The sequence below is a fragment of the Prionailurus viverrinus genome, chromosome C2 (genome assembly GCF_022837055.1).
Source record: "Prionailurus viverrinus isolate Anna chromosome C2, UM_Priviv_1.0, whole genome shotgun sequence".
Taxonomy (NCBI): domain Eukaryota; kingdom Metazoa; phylum Chordata; class Mammalia; order Carnivora; family Felidae; genus Prionailurus; species Prionailurus viverrinus.
In genome coordinates, this window is record NC_062569.1 from 44014733 (window position 1) to 44031530 (window position 16798).

The following is a 16798-nucleotide window of genomic DNA, read 5'->3' on the forward strand; positions in this document are numbered from 1 at the left end:
ACTGGGAAGGTGACATCTGAGTAAAGATTTGAAGGAAGCAGAGAGTGTGAGGCATACAGGGAAATTGGGGGAAAGCATTCTAGGCAGAGAGAATGGCAAGTGTGCAAAAACCCCGAGGTAGAAGTTAATTCTGGCAAAGGGACTGCTGTGGCTGGAGCCAAGTGCAAGAGGGGAAAAGTAGTAACATCTGAGATTACTTTTGAGTAGGAAAATGACTTGCTATATTAAAAGGCTCACCAGGGCTGCTGTGTTGTGAATAGGTTGTAAAGGATCCAGCTGAAAGAAAGGAGATGAGTTCTGAAGTCATGTCAATAATCCAGGTAAGAGATAATAGTGGCTTAGACCATGACAGAAGTAGCAGAGATGGTAAGAAAAGGTTGGATTATGTATGTATTTTTTTAAGGATTTTATTTTAAGTAACCTCTACACCCAATGTGGAGTTCAAACTCATTACCCTGAGATCAAGAGTCGCATGCTCTACTGACTGAGCCAGCCAGGTGCCCCTGCATGTTTTTAAGACAGAATCAACAGTATTTGGTGACATACTGGATTGAGTATAAGAGAAAAAGAGGCATCAAAGATGACTATATGGGGGGGGGGGGGTGCCTGGGTGGCTCATTCAGTTAAGCATCTGACTTCAACTCAGGTCATGACCTGGTGGTTCACAAGTTCAAGCCCTACGTTGGGCTCTGTGCTGACAACTCAGAACCTGGAGCCTGCTTTGGATTATGTGCCTTCCTCTCTCTCTCTGCCCCTCCCCCACTCGTTCTCTCTCTCTCTCTCTCTCTCTCTCAAAAATAAACAAAAAACATTTTAAAAAATTAAAAAAAAAAAGAGGACTACGTGGTTCAAGGCCCAAGCAACTGGAAAAATGAAATTGTCATTAACTGAAATGAACAAAACAACAGGTTGAGCAGGTTTGGGAGGGGGAAGATGAGGTGGTAAGTTTCAGACATTCCAAGTGCTGAGATACCTATTAAAATCCAAGTGGAGATGTCAATTAGGCAGTAGATATACAAATATGAAGTTTAGGGGAGAGATGTGGGATGGAGTATATGACAGTTGTCAGCATTTGAATGGTATTTAAAGCCATAAAACAGTACAATAATAAGTGTAGACAGAAAAGAGGCCCAAGGACTGAGTCCTGGGTAGTCCAGTGACTTCAGTTTTAGGGAATGACAGGGAGCCAGCAAAGGAGACTGGGAAGTGGCCAGTGAGTTAGAAGAAAAACCAGAAGCTTATCCTAGAAGTTGAGTTTCTAGCTTAGGAAAAAGTAATCAAGTGAGTCAAATGCTGCCTATAGAGCAAGTAATATGGGAGGACTGAGAGTTGGCTATTGGATTTAACAACGTGGAGGTCACCAATGACCTTGATAAGAGAAACTCTGGTGGTACAATAGACATGGGAGTGTAACTGGAATGGGTTAATGAGAGAATGGAAAGAGAGGAATTGGAAAGAGAGACAAAGGGAGCTCTTTTGGAGTTTTACTCCAAGGAGAGCAGAAAAATGAGGCAATAGCTGGAGGTAAAGTGGAAGTCAAGGGAAAATTTTAATGGGAAAAATTATAGCATGTCCATACGTTGATGGGCATGTTCTTGTTGAGAGTGGGGGAGGGGAGGTAGGGTTTGATGATGCAAGAGAGAAAGGAGAGAATTGTTGGAACTTGTCCTCGAGTAAATGAGAAGGGGTGGGAGCATGCACACGGATAGAGGAGCTGGTCTTAACAGCCTGGACACTTCAGTCCTACTCACAGAAGGGAAGACTGAACAGATGGGATTGAAAGTAGTGGGAATTTCTGATTGCTTTTGTTTTCTCAGTGAAACAGGAAGCAGGTTTATCAGCCAAGAATGAGAGTGGGAGAGAGTATTAAAGGTTTGGAGAGAGAGAAAAAGGTATGAAACAGTTGCCTAGGATGGTGAATAGTCTACAGCAATGTGGCAGGATCACCAGCAGGCAGGGAGGGCCCAATGAGGTCATGAATTTATGGTGAGACTAGGCAACATAACTGAGTGTTTTTTCTAGTGAAGTTTAGCTCCAGAGGTGCGGGGAGAGTAGAAAGAAAGCTGGAATCACCAGGATTGGTACTCTGCTAGGCAAGTACCATGAGGAGAGAGGGGCAAAGGACTCAAGAATGTATGTAAGAGAGTGATTACATTGATGGACTATGGAACTTAGTGCAAGAAAGAAGGCAAGTAAGGACATAAGAGAATGTGAAGAACAGTTCAAATAAAAAAGGTTGGATTTGGAGATTGTGTCCCAGTGTGGTTGAAGAATTACTGGTTTGGGGTAGCAGAAAGAGAAAGTGGTAGAAAGATAGAATTTAGTGATTGAGAAGTGGGATACTGGAATTTGAGATTAAGATGTTTCCAAAATTGATGAAGATAAAGTCTAACAGTGTATTATAGACTGAATTGTGTCCCCTCAAAATTCATATGTTGAAGCACTAAATCTTATAACCTCAGATTGTGACTATATTTGGGAGATAGAGCCTTTAAAGTGGTAATTAAGTTAAAACAAGGTTGGTAGGATGGGCCCTAATCCAATCTGACGTGTGTCCTTATAAAAGGAGGAAATTTGAACACACAAAGAGATACCCAGGTGCACAGAGAAAAGACCTTCATCGGACAAAAGAAGGCAGCCATCTGTAAGCCAAGGAGAGAGGTCTCAGGAGAAAGCAAACCTATCAACATCTTGATTTGGGACTTCTGTCTTCCATTACTGTGAGAAAATAAATTTCTGTTGCTTAAACCCACTAGTCTGTGGTATTTTGTTATAACAGCCCCAGCAGATTAACACAAGGTGTGGCCATGGGAGTGAGTGGTGAGGCAGGGTGGGAGGCAAGAGGATTGGAAAAAAGAAGGTTTAGTTGAGATTTTGTAAAGGTTTTTATTGTTCATATTTTTCACTTTGAAGAGGAGTAACTAGGAATACCTTTTTTTTTTAAGTTTACAGAGAACAGAAATCGTTGACCAATTTCTATCTTGTTTCAATGCTATTGCTTCCAGTAAATTTTAGTGTCTGAGCTGAAGGGTCACCCCTAAACAGGGTGTCCCTCAAAATAATGATGAATTGGTATCTAATGAATATCTCTTTTTTGAGCTAGAAACAGTGTTAGAAGCTCTGACATACATTAAAACAAAAAATGAGCTCAACGCCACTAAGGCAAAGGCATTATTAATCTCATTTTGCATGTGAAAAAAAATGGATCTAAGAAAAAAAATTTAAACTTGCTCAACTATTAGACGTTAAGTCCAAGACTTTTATATTCTTTGGACTCTTCACCTACCCTTGCCTGATACACTTCTGTGCATCAATCCCCTCTTCATTGCAAATGGGTTTTGAATTTGGATATTCTGATTCGTTGGTAGTGGCTGCCTACAATATTATTTTAAAGACACGCTGGTTTCAGTTAGAGAGATACACAGGCCAGATAGGTTAGTTAGATCGATTATTGATGTCTGCTGTGGAGACAGGGTCATGGAAGGGCAACACTAACATGGAAGGGCATGACTAATATTCCCCAGTCTTAGTCAAGCCCAGAAAGATGTCTCCAGTGATGTTTTTATGTCACAGGTAGTTATGAAGACTTGAGGAAGTGCAGGGCTAATTGTCATCTGGAAGATTGTTCAGTAAAAGTGACAGAAGTGAATGAAGAGAATATGACAGGCTGGAAAACTTGATAAAATTATTTAAAAGGGAGGGGCGCCCGGGTGGCTCTGTCAGTTAAGTGACCATGTAGGGCTCTGTGTTGACAGTGCGGAGCCTGCTTGGGATTCTCTCTCTCCCTGTCTCTCTGCCCCTCCCCCACTCCCGCACACGCTCTGCTCTCTCAAAGTAAATAAATAAACATTTTAAAAATTGTCAAAGGGGGAGTTGAGTAATGTCCTTATTTTGGTTATCCCATTAATACAAACATCTAATGAAGTCTCCCTGGACAACTAAAAAAAAAAAAAAAAATGTACTTAAGTTCATTTCTAAGAACACTCTTTTATAACCTGCCTCCTGAAAAAAATATGTGTATTCATAAAAAAAATATATATTCCTGAAGCCATTTGTCTCCAGTAAACTCCCAATTTTCTTGCCAAGGAATTCTTACTAAATCAGGATTTTCTTGCTGGTCCTCCAGGAACCAGGAAGAGTCTCTGGCTGCTGTGCTTATTGGCTGCTTCTGGCGTTGGCTTCCTGTTCTTCACGCAGAGCTGAGGAAATCCGCAGGATGCTTGCTACCAGGGGACAAGGTGACTCAGGAGGAAACACTCCACCTAAAATAGTCTTGGTGTGCAGCTTCTGAGTCACTTTGGAATCAAAGTTAACGTGGGATCCTGAAAGTAATCCTACAGATGATGGGAAGTGGAGAAGAAGGAAATATCTCAAACAAGTTTACTGAAAAAAGTTTGCCACAAAGATGAAAATTTAACTGCCGAAAAGGCTAATATTCAGGGAGAAACTTCATCCCTAAAGTTCAAAGTGGATGAATTGTGATTTTCTTCAGTGACCAGGGCCATAAAGTGTTAGTCATGGCCCAATCTAGGGACCCACTGGGAGTGGATGTTTCCTTAAAAATACATTAAAAGCAGCAGAACAGCTGTGTAAACAGAAATGGACCACTGGCTTGCAGTAGCCTTGATTTTTGTGTTTATAATTCTTTCTCGAGAATTATCTGGCCAAAAGTATTTATGGGACTGGTAGACTCTATGTTTATCTCTAGTTAAAGGTAAACACCTAGTGTTTCACCTACTGAGAGAGGGGAAGAAGTATACAATTCATATTCAAAGCTCTCCAAGCAGTATTCTATATTTGGAATGACCTCTAAAACCTTTATCTTACCTGCCCTTTTCCCTCTTCTTCCTGGCCCCAGGCCTCAGTGTCCATTTATTTATTGCAGCTCTTCACAGGGAGGGATTAAAGAACTGTATTCCATCGTTTAGTCTTTAAATGTGTATTGAGCAATTGTCATCTAGCAGGAAGGCAAAGAACACCCATTTTTTGCCCTCAACATGCACTCTGCTCAGAGTCTAATTGGGGAAATAGAAAAGTTCAACAAAAGGTTTGTGATACAAAATGTCAAATCTCCAGTAGATTTAAGCATAGGCTTCATGCAAGTACAGCAAGGCAAAGGGAACTTGAATGGAACTGGGGGTTCATGGGAGATTTCTTAAAAGGGCATGGAAAGAATTGAGTCACCAGGTTAAGAAACGGGTAGTTGGGCAAAATGAGACTCAATCAAAGTTAAACATTCACTGGTAGATAAATGCATTGTATGATGCTTGATTGGAGCTTGGCTTGGAAAATGAGGTGAAATATATCTTGAGGATAATTACAAAACTCTGAATACAGAGAGTATTAGACAATATTAGAAGGGGTTTTAAATTTATTTTGGGTAAAGTAATGGTGTAGTTACAAATGAGGTTGCTCTAATTTTTAGGAGATACATACACTTGAAGTGTATTTTGCTAATGGTTTAGCAAACATCTGAAATCTGAAATGGTTTAGCAAAAGTAGGAAGAGGAGGAAAAGGAGAAAGAGGAGGAGGAGAAGCAGAAGAAGAAGGAGGAGAGGGGGGAGGAGGGGAGCGGGGAGGGGAGGGGGAGGGAAATCAGAAGGGGAGGAGAGAGGAGGGCAGGGGGAGGAAAAATGAATGCATGGTAGATAGATAAAGGGATCAAACATAACAGAATGTGAACAACTGTTGAACTGAATCTGGATGTTCATTGTACTAGTTTTTCAACTTTCTCGAGTTTTTGAAAATTTTCATAAAAAATAGTTGGAAAAAAAAAGTACCTGGTAGACACACTCAGTTGGATAAATTTACCCAAAATTCATGGAGTGTATTCATGCTGGGAATTCAAAATAGCAAATAAATGCTCTGCCCAAACAACTGCATTAGGCTACCCAGAAGCACTGAGTTAGGAAAGAGGGGCCAACTCTGCAACTTGAAGCCAGTGTCCAGCTGCCTGAGTGGAAATGAATGTGGCAGGGAGGGTGGGTGAGGAAGGACCTCAGCGCTTGAAGACCCTTGTGTGTGTCAGGCTGAAAAGTTTGGACTTTATCTCCAGGAAGTCAGGCCACTTAAGAGTGGAGAGCATTTTAGAGGCTCATTTGAGGGACGGATCAGAGTTTGGAAGGCATAGAACTAAGAGATCATTGCAGAGACAAGTGCAGTAATTCCATCAGAAGTAAAAAAGGCCAAATGTTGGGGAGGATGCCAAGTAAGCCACTTTGGAAAAGGGTTTGGCGATTTCTTACAAAATTAGATATATACTTATGATTCAACCCAGTCATTTTCCTACTAGGTATTTACTCAAGAAAACTAAAACAGGAGTCCACACAAATGCTCTGACAGGAATGTTTAGAGCAACATTAGTCATAGTCACCAAAATTGGGAGTATTGACTAGTAAATTGGTAAAGTGTACATTCATAAACAAAACACCGTGCAATAAAAAGGAATAAACCGATACTACAACACGGATGAATTTCAAAAGCCTTATGCTAAGTGAAAGAAGTCAAACTACACACTGTATGATTCATGGATAGGACATTCTGGTAAAGTCAAAGCCATTGATACAGAAATCAGACCAATAGTTACCAGGTGCTAGGGTATGGGAAGGAGTTGCCTACAAAGGGGCACATGGAACTTTCTGGGTATGGGAAAATATTTTATATAGTATTTTTATCATGGTGGTGGTTACAGAGCTACATATATTTATCAAAACCGTGCACCTAATAGTGTGAATTTCACTGTATAGAAATTATATCTCAGTATACCTCAATTCAAAAAAAGGAAAATAATGGGGCACCTGGGTGACTCAGTTAAGTGTCCAACTTTGGCCCAGGTCATGATCTCACGATTTGTGAGTTTGAGTCCCAAATTGGGCTGTCTGCTATAAGTACAGAGCCCACCTCAGATCCTCTGTCTCTCTCTCTCTCTCTCTCTCTCTCTCTATGCCCCTCGCCTGCTCAGTTTCTCTCTCTCTCAAAAATAAATATTTTTTAAAAAGGTAAATAAAAAAGAAAAATAGGACATGAAGATTGAATGGATAAAGAATAGGAAAAGGAAAAGTGAAAGATATTTTGGTGATCAAGAAAACAGATACACTAATACAAGAAGTGTAAATGTCAGAGACAGCACCTGATACAGCCAGTTAACTGCTACAAGAATAAAATGATCAATCAAGTTATATATAGGTGGAATTCAGAATGTACTAAAATATTTTCATCTGTTTTTATGTTATTATTTTAGCAGCCAGTTTGATGCAAGTATGAGGAAAATGTTATTAACTTTAGAAAGTGCATAATGGATTCTCAAGAAGAAACTTAAATTCTGGGGAAAAGTGTGTGTGTGTGTGTGTGTGTGTGTGTGTGTGTGTAGGCATTCCTGTCTCAAATATCTGATGATAATTTTCCCTGGATTATGTTTTTCATGGATTTTACATGCAAAATGCTTTCTTAATTCTAATTAATAAAAAACACTAAATATATATATATTATTTTTTTTAATGAAAAATACCTGTGATATGGTGGAAGAAGTCAGCATGGAGATAGTTTGGAGAGAATTTAAGAAGGTAGAATCTTTTCCAGGAAATGATTTTCCAGATAAGATATGCTTGCACGTGGGCATATGGACCTCACAAATAAGAATACTACTGGGGGTGGGGGGAGGAGCCAAGAGAGCAGAACAGCATGGAAGTTTTTTTTGCCTCTCACATCCATGAAATACAGCCAGACCAACATTAAACCATCCTGCACACCTAGAAAACTGATCCGAAGATTAACACAACAATCTGCACAACTTGAACCACAGAACTCAGCAGGAACGAGGCACGGAAAGGTGAACTGGGGCAGAGAGAAGCTGCGGAGGGCAGAGAGCTGTTTTTGCTTGCAGAGAGAGGACGGAGACCGGGGTGGGAGGGAGAGTACGGGAAAAGCACCCCCCGCAAAAGCAGCTGGAGAGAAAGTGGAAAATTGGAAACAGCCACAGAGACTAAACTAAAAAGGGAGAAAGGAGAAAGGAGAGGGTTTAAATTCCATTAAGACTCTAAAAACAGAGGGAGCGCAGAGTCTGAAACTCCGCAGCTCAATACCTGGTGGTGCTCTGGTGAGAAGGGCGAATCCCCGGGAGCAGAGTGAAGTCCAGAGTCTTCAGGCCACATGGGGAGAGGCGGTTCCCCTGCTGGGAGGACATCTGGTAGATGTTGTGTAGACCTCCACAGGCAAAGGTCCCAGTGGACCCGGGAGAACAACCACATTTGCTGGTGCTGGAACAAGGTCGTTGGGGGCGAAGCCTGCTGCCAGATGTGTGCTGTGATTTGCCATAATCCCTGAAATGCGGCTGCCACACAATTGCGTGAACTTTTTCTGAGGTGGGCTAGCACCCAGATACAGTCTCTGGTCACCGGCAAGCAGCGTGGTCCCGTGAACGTTCCTGGGTGCGGCCAGCACCCGGCCATTGCTCGGTGAGACCCTCCGCAGAGGGGCGGAACAGGTCAAAGCCACAGTCCCTCAGAAGTAAGTGGCCGGGGAAAACAGCCGCATCTGAGACAAAACTCGGGAGAGAGGTACTACCTGGGGCTTGGTCACGGAAAGTGTAAAAGCGAGGAGTGGAAGAAAGCTGAAACAAAGGACGGGTGCACGATTGCTGATCCAGGAGAACAGAATTCTGATACTAGAGGCTGGGTGACGCCATATTTACCACTCCTGTGCATGCGCACACACACCTACAAGCGCCACCGCAACAATCCACCTCAGTAAGCTAAGCAGCGCCATCTAGTGGAGAGTAGAGCTGTTACACTAAGCCCCGCCCAACTGGGCTGACCTCGCTCTTCAGGAACACAAATCCTTCCAGCTGCTTAGCCTCTCGACTATAAATGCCTTCATAGTTTGACTTCTAGGGGAAAACAAAGTAATTTCAATAATATTTCAGTCTGTTTGCTGGTCCATCCTTTCAATTTCCTTTTTTATTCTTAAATACAGAAACAGAAAAAATTTATTATTATTTTCAATTTTTATTAAATATTTTTCTTTAATTTTTTCCCACTATATTTTTTACTTTTGTGTAAATTTGTTCAACCTCTATTTTACTTCCATCATTTCATTTTATTCTATTTCAGTGTATGTATTTTTTCAAATTTTCAAATGATTTCCTTTTTTTCTTTCCTCTTTTTTCTCTAATCTATCAAGCCCCTTTCAACACCCAGACTAAAACACACCTAGGATCTAGCATCATTTTTTTCACTTGCATGTGTGTGTGTGTTGTTTCTAATATTTTAATTTTAATTTTTTTTACCTTATCAATTCCCTTTCTCCCTTCAAAAAGACAAAACGAAGGAATTCACCCCAAAAGATAGAGCAGGAAGAAAGGAAAGCCAGGGACTTAACCAACACAGTTACAAGCAAGATGTCTGAACCAGAATTTAGAATTGCGATAATATGAATACTAGCTGGAGTCAAAAATTGATTAAAACCCTTTTCTGCATATATAAAAGAGGTAAAATCTAGTCAGGATGAAACAAAAAACGCTATAACCAAGCTGCAATCTAGAAAGGATGCCACGGTGACAAAGATGTATGAGGCAGAGCAGAGAATCAGCTATGTGGAGAACAATGGAGAATGATGAAGCAGGAAAAAAGAGGGAGACTAAGGCAAATGGCCATGATTTAAGAAATAGAGAAATCAATGACTGACTAAAAAGGAAAAACATCAGAATCATAAGGGTCCCAAAAAGAAGAAAAGAGAGGAAAAGGGGTAGAAGGGTTATGTGAGCAAATCATAGCAGAAAACTTTCCTAACCTGGGGAAAGACAGACATCAAAATCCAGGAAGCACAGAGGACTCCCATAAGATTCAACAAAAATAGACCATCAGCAAGGCATAGCATAGTCAAATTTACAAAAGACTCAGGCAAGGAAAGAATCATGAAAGCAGCAAAGGGAAAAAAGTCCTTAATCTACAAGGGAAGACAGATCAGGTTTGCAGAAGACCTATCCACAGAAACTTGGCAGGTCAAAAAGGAGTGGCAGGATATATTCAATGGGCTGAATTGGAAAAATATGCAGCCAAGAATTCTTTCTCCAGCAAGGATGTCATTCCAAATAGAAGGAGAGATTAAAAGTTTCCCAGCAAACAAAAATTAAAGGAGTTCATGACCACTAAACCAGCCCTGCAAGAAATATTAAGGGGGACTCCCTGAGGAGAGAAAAAACTAAATAAATAAATTAAATACATACATAAATAAATATCAAAAGCAACAAAGACTAGAAAGGACCAGAGAACACCACCAGAAATTCCAATTCTACAAGCAACATAATGGCAATAAACTCATATCTTCAGTACTCACTCTAAATGTCAATGATCTAAATGCTCCAGTCAAAAGACATAGGGTAACAGAATGGATAAGAAAACAAGATCCATCTATACGCTGTTTATAAGAGACCCACTTGAGACTTAAAGACACCTTCAGATTGAAAGTAACGGGATGGAGAACCATCTATCATGCTAATGGTCGACAAAAGAAAGCTGGAGTAGCCATACTTTTATCAGACAATCTAGACTTTAAAATAAAGACTGTAACAAGAGATGAATAAGGGCTTTATACCATAGTTAAGGGGTCTATCCACCAAGAAGACCTAACAATTGTAAACATTTATGCTCCAAATGTGGCACACCCAAATATATACACCAGTTAATCACAAACATGAAGAAACTCATTGATAATAATACCATAATAGTAGGGGACTTCAATATCCCATGTACAACATCGAACAGACCATCTAAACAGAAAATCAACAAGGAAACAATGGCTTTGAATGACACACTGGACCAGATGGACTGAACAGATATATTCAGAACATTTCATCCTAAAGCAGTGGAATATACATTCTTCTCCAGTGCACATGGAACATTCTCCAGAATAGATCACATACTGGGATGTGATCAGCCCTCAGAAAGTATGAAAAGAGCAAGATCATACCATGCATATTTTCAGACCACAACACTATGAAACTCAAAATCAACCACAAGAAAAAAATTGAAAAAATAACAAATACTTGGAGACTAAAGAACATCCTACAAAAGAATGAATGGGCTAACCAAGAAGTTAAAGAGGAAATTGAAAAGTGCATGGAAACCAATGAAAATGATAACACCACAGCCCAAAACCTATAGGACACAAAAAAGGCAGTCATAAGAGGGAAGTATATAGCAATCCAGGCCTTCCTAAAGAAGGAAGAAAGGTCTCACATACACAATGTAACCTTACACCATAAAAAGCTGAGAAAAGAACAGCAAATAAAACCCAAAAACAGCAGAAGTCAGGAAATAATAAAGATTAGAACAGAAATCAATGCTATTGAAACCAAAAAAACAGTAGAACAGATCAATTAAACCAGAAGCTGGTACTTTGAAGGAATTAACAAAATTGATAAACCCCTACCCAGTCTGATCAAAAAGAAAAAGGAAAGGACCCAAATAAATAAAATCAAGAATGAAAGAGGAGAAATCACAACCAACACAGCAGAAATAAAAACAATAAGAAGACAATATTATGAGCAATTATACACCAATAAAATGGGCAATCTGGAAGAAATGGAAAAATTCATAGAAACATATGCACTACCAAAACTGAAACAGGAAGAAATAGAAATTTTGAATAGGCCCATAACCAGGAAAGAAATTGAATTAGTAATAAAAAATCTCCCCAAAAAACAGAGTCCAGGGCCAGATGGCTTTCCAGGGGAATTCTACCAAACATTTAAGGAAGAGTTAACACCTATTCTCTTAAAGCTGTTCCAAAAAATAGAAATGGAATGAAAATTTCCAAACTCTTTCTATGAAGCCAGCATTACTTTGATTCCAAAACCAGACAAAGACCCCACTAAAACAGAGAACTATAGACCAATTTCCCTTATGAACATGGATACAAAAATCCTCAAAAAGATATTGGCCAACCGGCTCCAACAATACATTAAAAAAATTAATCACCACGACTAAGTGGGATTTATACCTGGGATGCAGGGCTGGTTCAATATACACAAAAACAATCAATGTGATTCATCACATCAATAAAAGACAAGACAAGAACCAGATGATCCTCTCAATAGATGCAGAGAAAGCATTTAATGAAATACAACATCCTTTCTTGATAAAAATCCTCAAGATAGTAGGGATAGAAGGATCATACCTCGAGATCATAAAAGCCATATATGAAAGACCCAATGCTAATATCATCCTGAATGGAGAAAAACTGAGCGCTTTCCCCCTAAGGTCAGGAGCAACACAGGGATGTCCGCTCTCACCACTGTTATTCAACACAGTATTGGAAGTCTTAACATCTGCAGTCAGACAACACAAAGAAATAAAAGGCATCCAAATTGGCCAGGAGGAGGTCAGCCTTCACTCTTCTCAGATGACATGATACTCTATAGGGAAAACCCAAAAGATTCAGCCAAAAAACTGCTAGAATTGATTCATGAATTCAGCAAAGTTGCAGTATATAAAATCAATGCACAGAAATCGGTTGCATTCCTATACACCAGTAATGAAGCAACAGAAAGAGAAATCAAGGAATCAATCCCATTTACAGTTGCACAAAAGACCATAAAATACCTAGGAATAAATCTAACCAAAGAGGTGGAAAATCTATACACTGAATAACTATAGAAAGCTTATGAAAGAAATTGAAGAAGACACAAAAAAATGGAAAAAGATTCCATGCTTCTGAATAGGAAGAACAAATATTGTTAAAATGTCAATACTAGCCAAAGCAATCTACATATTCAATGCAATCCCTATCAAAATAACACCAGCATTCTTCACAGACCTAGAACAAACAATCCTAAAATTTGTATGGAACCAGAAAAGACCCAAACACCCAAAGCAATCTTGAAAAAGAAAACCAAAGCAGGAGTCATCATAGTCCCGGACTTCAAGCTATACTACAAAGCTATAATCATCAAGACAGTATGGTACGGGCACAAAAACAGACATTCAAATCAATGGAACAGAATAGAGAACCCAGAAATGGACCCACAAACATATGGCCAACTAGCCTTTGACAAAGCAGGAAAGAATATCCAATGGAATAAAGACAGTCTCTTCAGCAAGTGGGACTAGAAAAACTGGACAGCGACATGCAGAAGAATGAACCTGGACCACTTTCTTACACAATATACAAAAATAAACTCAAAATGGGTGAAGGACCTAAATGTAAGACAGGAACCCATCAAAATCCTTGAGGAGAAAGAAGGCAAAAATCTGGTTGATCTTGGCCACAGCAACTTCTTACTTAACATGTCTCCAGAGGCAAGAGAAACAAAAGCAAAAATGAACTGTTAGGACCTCATCAAAATAAAAAGCTTCTGCACAGTGAAGGAAACAATCAGCAAAACTAAAAGGCAACCGACAGAATGGGAGAAGATATTTGCAAACCACATATCAGATAAAGAGGTAGTATCCAAAATCTATAAAGAATTTATAAAACTCAACACCCCAAAAACAAATAATCCAGTGAAGAAATGGGCAAAAGACATAGACTCTTCTCCAAAGGAGACATCCAGGTGGCCAACTGACACATGAAAAAAATGCTCCACATCACTCATCATCAGGGAAATACAAATCAAAAGCACAATGAGATACCACCTCACACCTGTCAGAATGGCTAACATTAACAACACAGGGAACAACAGATGTTGGCAAGGATGCAGAGAAAAAGGATCTCTTTTGCCCTGCTGGTGGGAATGCAAACTGGTGCAGCCACTCTGAAAAACAGTATGGAGGTTCCTCAAAAAACTAAAAATAGAACTACCCTATGACCCAGCAATTGCATGACTAGGCATTTATCCACAGGATAGAGGTGTGCTGTTTTGAAGGGGCACATGCACCCCAATGTTTACAGCAGCACTATCAGCAATAGCCAAAATATGGAAAGAGCCGAAATGTCCATTGATGGATGAATGGATAACGAAGAAGTGGTATATATACACAATGGAGTATTACTCTGTAATCAAAAAGAATTAAACCTTGTCATTCACAACTACGTGGACGGAACTAGAGGGTATTATGCTAAGTGAAATTAGTCAGTCAGAGAAATACAAATTCACATGACTTCACTCATATGAGGTCTTTAAGACACAGAACAGATGAACACAAGGGAAACGAAGCAAAAATAATATAAAAACAGGGAGGGGGAAAAACATAAGAGACTCTTAAATATGGAGAATAAACAGGGTACTGGAGGGCTTGTGGGGGGAGGATGGGATAAATGTGTAAGGGGCATTAAGGAATCTACTCCTGAAATCATTGTTGCACTATGTGCTAACTTGGATGTAAATTAAAAAAATAAAATATAAATTAAAAAAAAAAACCTACCATCCAAAAAAAAAAAAAAAAAGAATACTACTGTGGGGGTGCCTGGGTGGCTCAGTTGTTAAACATCTGACTTCCACTCAGGTTATGATATCCTGGTTTGTGAGCATGAGCCCCCTATTGGGTGAGCTCAGGCCTGGGTTCTGGAGAACATGAGTTCCGCTTCAGGTGAGCCCCCTCTCTCTCTGCCCTTGCTCACTTTCACCCTCTCTCTTAATAAAAAAAAAAAATACTACTGTAGTATTTGTAAGGAGAAAAGAGTGGAAATAATCTAATTTTCCAATAGGAAAATGGTTAAGTAAATGATGACATATCTGTACAACAGAATACTATGTAGTTGTTAAACATGAGACAAATATATGTGTGCCTATATGCAATGATGGCAAGTTATAAAAAAAGAAAGAAAGAAAAGAAAACTGGGGCACCGGGTGGCTCAGACGGTTAAGCTTAGGACTTAGGTTTTCATCATGATCTCATAGTAGGTGAGTTCGAGTCCAGCGTCATGCTCTGTACTGACAGCTCAGAGTCCAGAAACTGCTTCAGATTCTGTGTCTCCCTCTGTCTTCCCCTCCCCCACTCTCTCTCTTTTTTTTTCCTCTCTCTCTCTCTCTCAAAAATAAACATTAAAAGAAATTTAAAAAGAAAAAGAAAACATTGTACAGAATATTGCTAATTATGCAACAAAAGAAATGTCACACATACACACATACACACAGACACACACAGACAGACACACACACACACACACACACAGCACAGCCATAGAATATCTCTGGAAGACTATGACCAGAAGCTGTTTTATCTGTCAGGGTCCATTCAGGAGACAGTAATGACCTAATAATTTGAATAGTCAGCCGGTGTGGCACTGGCTCCTCTGGAAGAGGTAGGTTCTGACCCTGGTCTTCTGGCGCTGTCTCTCCACTTCCTCACCAGCATCTTCAGGCAGGAGGAGAGGGCAGTGAGAGATTGGAATCTCCTTCAGGTTCAAGACCATGACCGCCCATTCTGTAGAAAGTTCGTTTTCACTTGAGCAACAGCAGTCTTCCTGGCAACCAGTGCTGGGACTCCATCCAAGGGAAGCACCTCATCACAGATGAGCTAGACTACATTTGTGAAAGAAAGGCATGGCTGCTGTAACATCAACTTGCCTGGCACAAAGCAGTACCGCTGGGACAGCTGCTTGCCCAACGGCTCCTGTGGTGCTTTCGGGTACTGCGTGTTCCTGCACGCAACCCTGCAGGCAACTTCTGGAGCGCTTCCTCCACGGGGCAGCTATGGCGTTCCAGAACCTCTTCATGGCCCTGGAAGATCACTTTGAATCATGTTCGGCTGAATGCAGGGCTTCATCCCAGGTTCCCAAGTAGTTGATGCTGGCTGCTGATTTGATATCTTCATCATGACAAGGGTAAAAGAAAAAAATTAAATCACAGGTATATCCAGTCCTTCTCCACTCACTACCCACAAGAGGAAGGACCCAGGGTCATTTCACAGCAGGTTGAATTCTTGAAATGAGATCATCTTGTATTATCTGGGTGGGCCTTAAACTCAATGACAAAACTCCCGTGGACACGCAGAGGAGATACACACGGGAGAAAGCCATGTGGAGACAGAGGCAGCTGTTGGAGTGATGCAGCTACAAACCGGGGGATGCTGAAAGCCGAGGAGAGCTTGAAGAAGCAAAGAACAGAGTCTCCCCTAGAGCTCTGGAGAGGAACAGCCCTACCAACACCTTGACTTTGGACTTCTGGCCTCCAGAGATGCAAGAGAATAAATTCCTGTTGTTTTAAGCCACCACGTTTGTGGCGATTTGTTTGGGAAGCCCTGGAAACTAATAGACATTTCTTTTGTATTAATGGAAAAAGAGGCCAAGTTAAAAAAAGAAAGAAAGAAAGAAAGAAAGAGAAGATATTGGAGAAGCCAGTAGGATTTAAATAACCAGTTGCATTTATTGAGCACTTACCACATGCCAAGCACCTGTTCCAGTTAAATGGTGACAGAAATTTGAAACCATCAAGGTAAGCCCCAGAGCTTGCGTTTTTAAGCAGCTACTCTGTACTTCTAGGAAAGAGTGGAAGCTGTGTTTGGAAAGGGACTTGGGAAGGGAATGAGGAAAGTTAAGAAAATTGGGGGTAATTTGAGAGAGATTTGGGGCCAGCTGCCATGGAGGTGAGATATAAGTTCATAAGTTTGTTTTACATTATAAACAGAGTTTTTTGGTATTCCTTGAGAAACTTGGCAAAGATCTATAGGGCTCTCCAGTTGGGGTGCCTGGGTGACTCAGTCAGTTAAGCATCTGACTCTTGGTTTTGGCTCAGGTCATGATCTCACGGTTTCATGGATTCAAGCCCTGCAACAGGCTCTGCTCTGGCAGCACAGAGCCTGCTTGGGATTTTCCCTCCCTCCCCCTCTCTCTGCCCCTTCCCCACTCATGCTGTCTCTT

The 16798-nt window shown here is 40.5% G+C and overlaps 1 protein-coding gene and 1 pseudogene across 3 annotated transcripts in view; one reads left to right on the forward strand and one right to left on the reverse strand.

The window, feature by feature from the left end:
- Positions 1 to 8132, reverse strand: part of TM4SF18 (transmembrane 4 L six family member 18) — a 35022-nt gene extending 26890 nt beyond the window's left edge. Inside the window, exon 1 of one of the 3 annotated variants that reach the window (XM_047876310.1) lies at positions 8083 to 8132. The gene's annotated coding sequence lies outside the window, so the exon portion shown is untranslated. The remainder of the gene's footprint in view (positions 1 to 8082) is intronic. The other 2 variants (XM_047876308.1, XM_047876309.1) reach the window with 2 other exon arrangements.
- On the forward strand, positions 346 to 15959 carry LOC125174435 (SREBP regulating gene protein-like; annotated as a pseudogene).
- Positions 15960 to 16798: the final 839 nt, after the last annotated feature.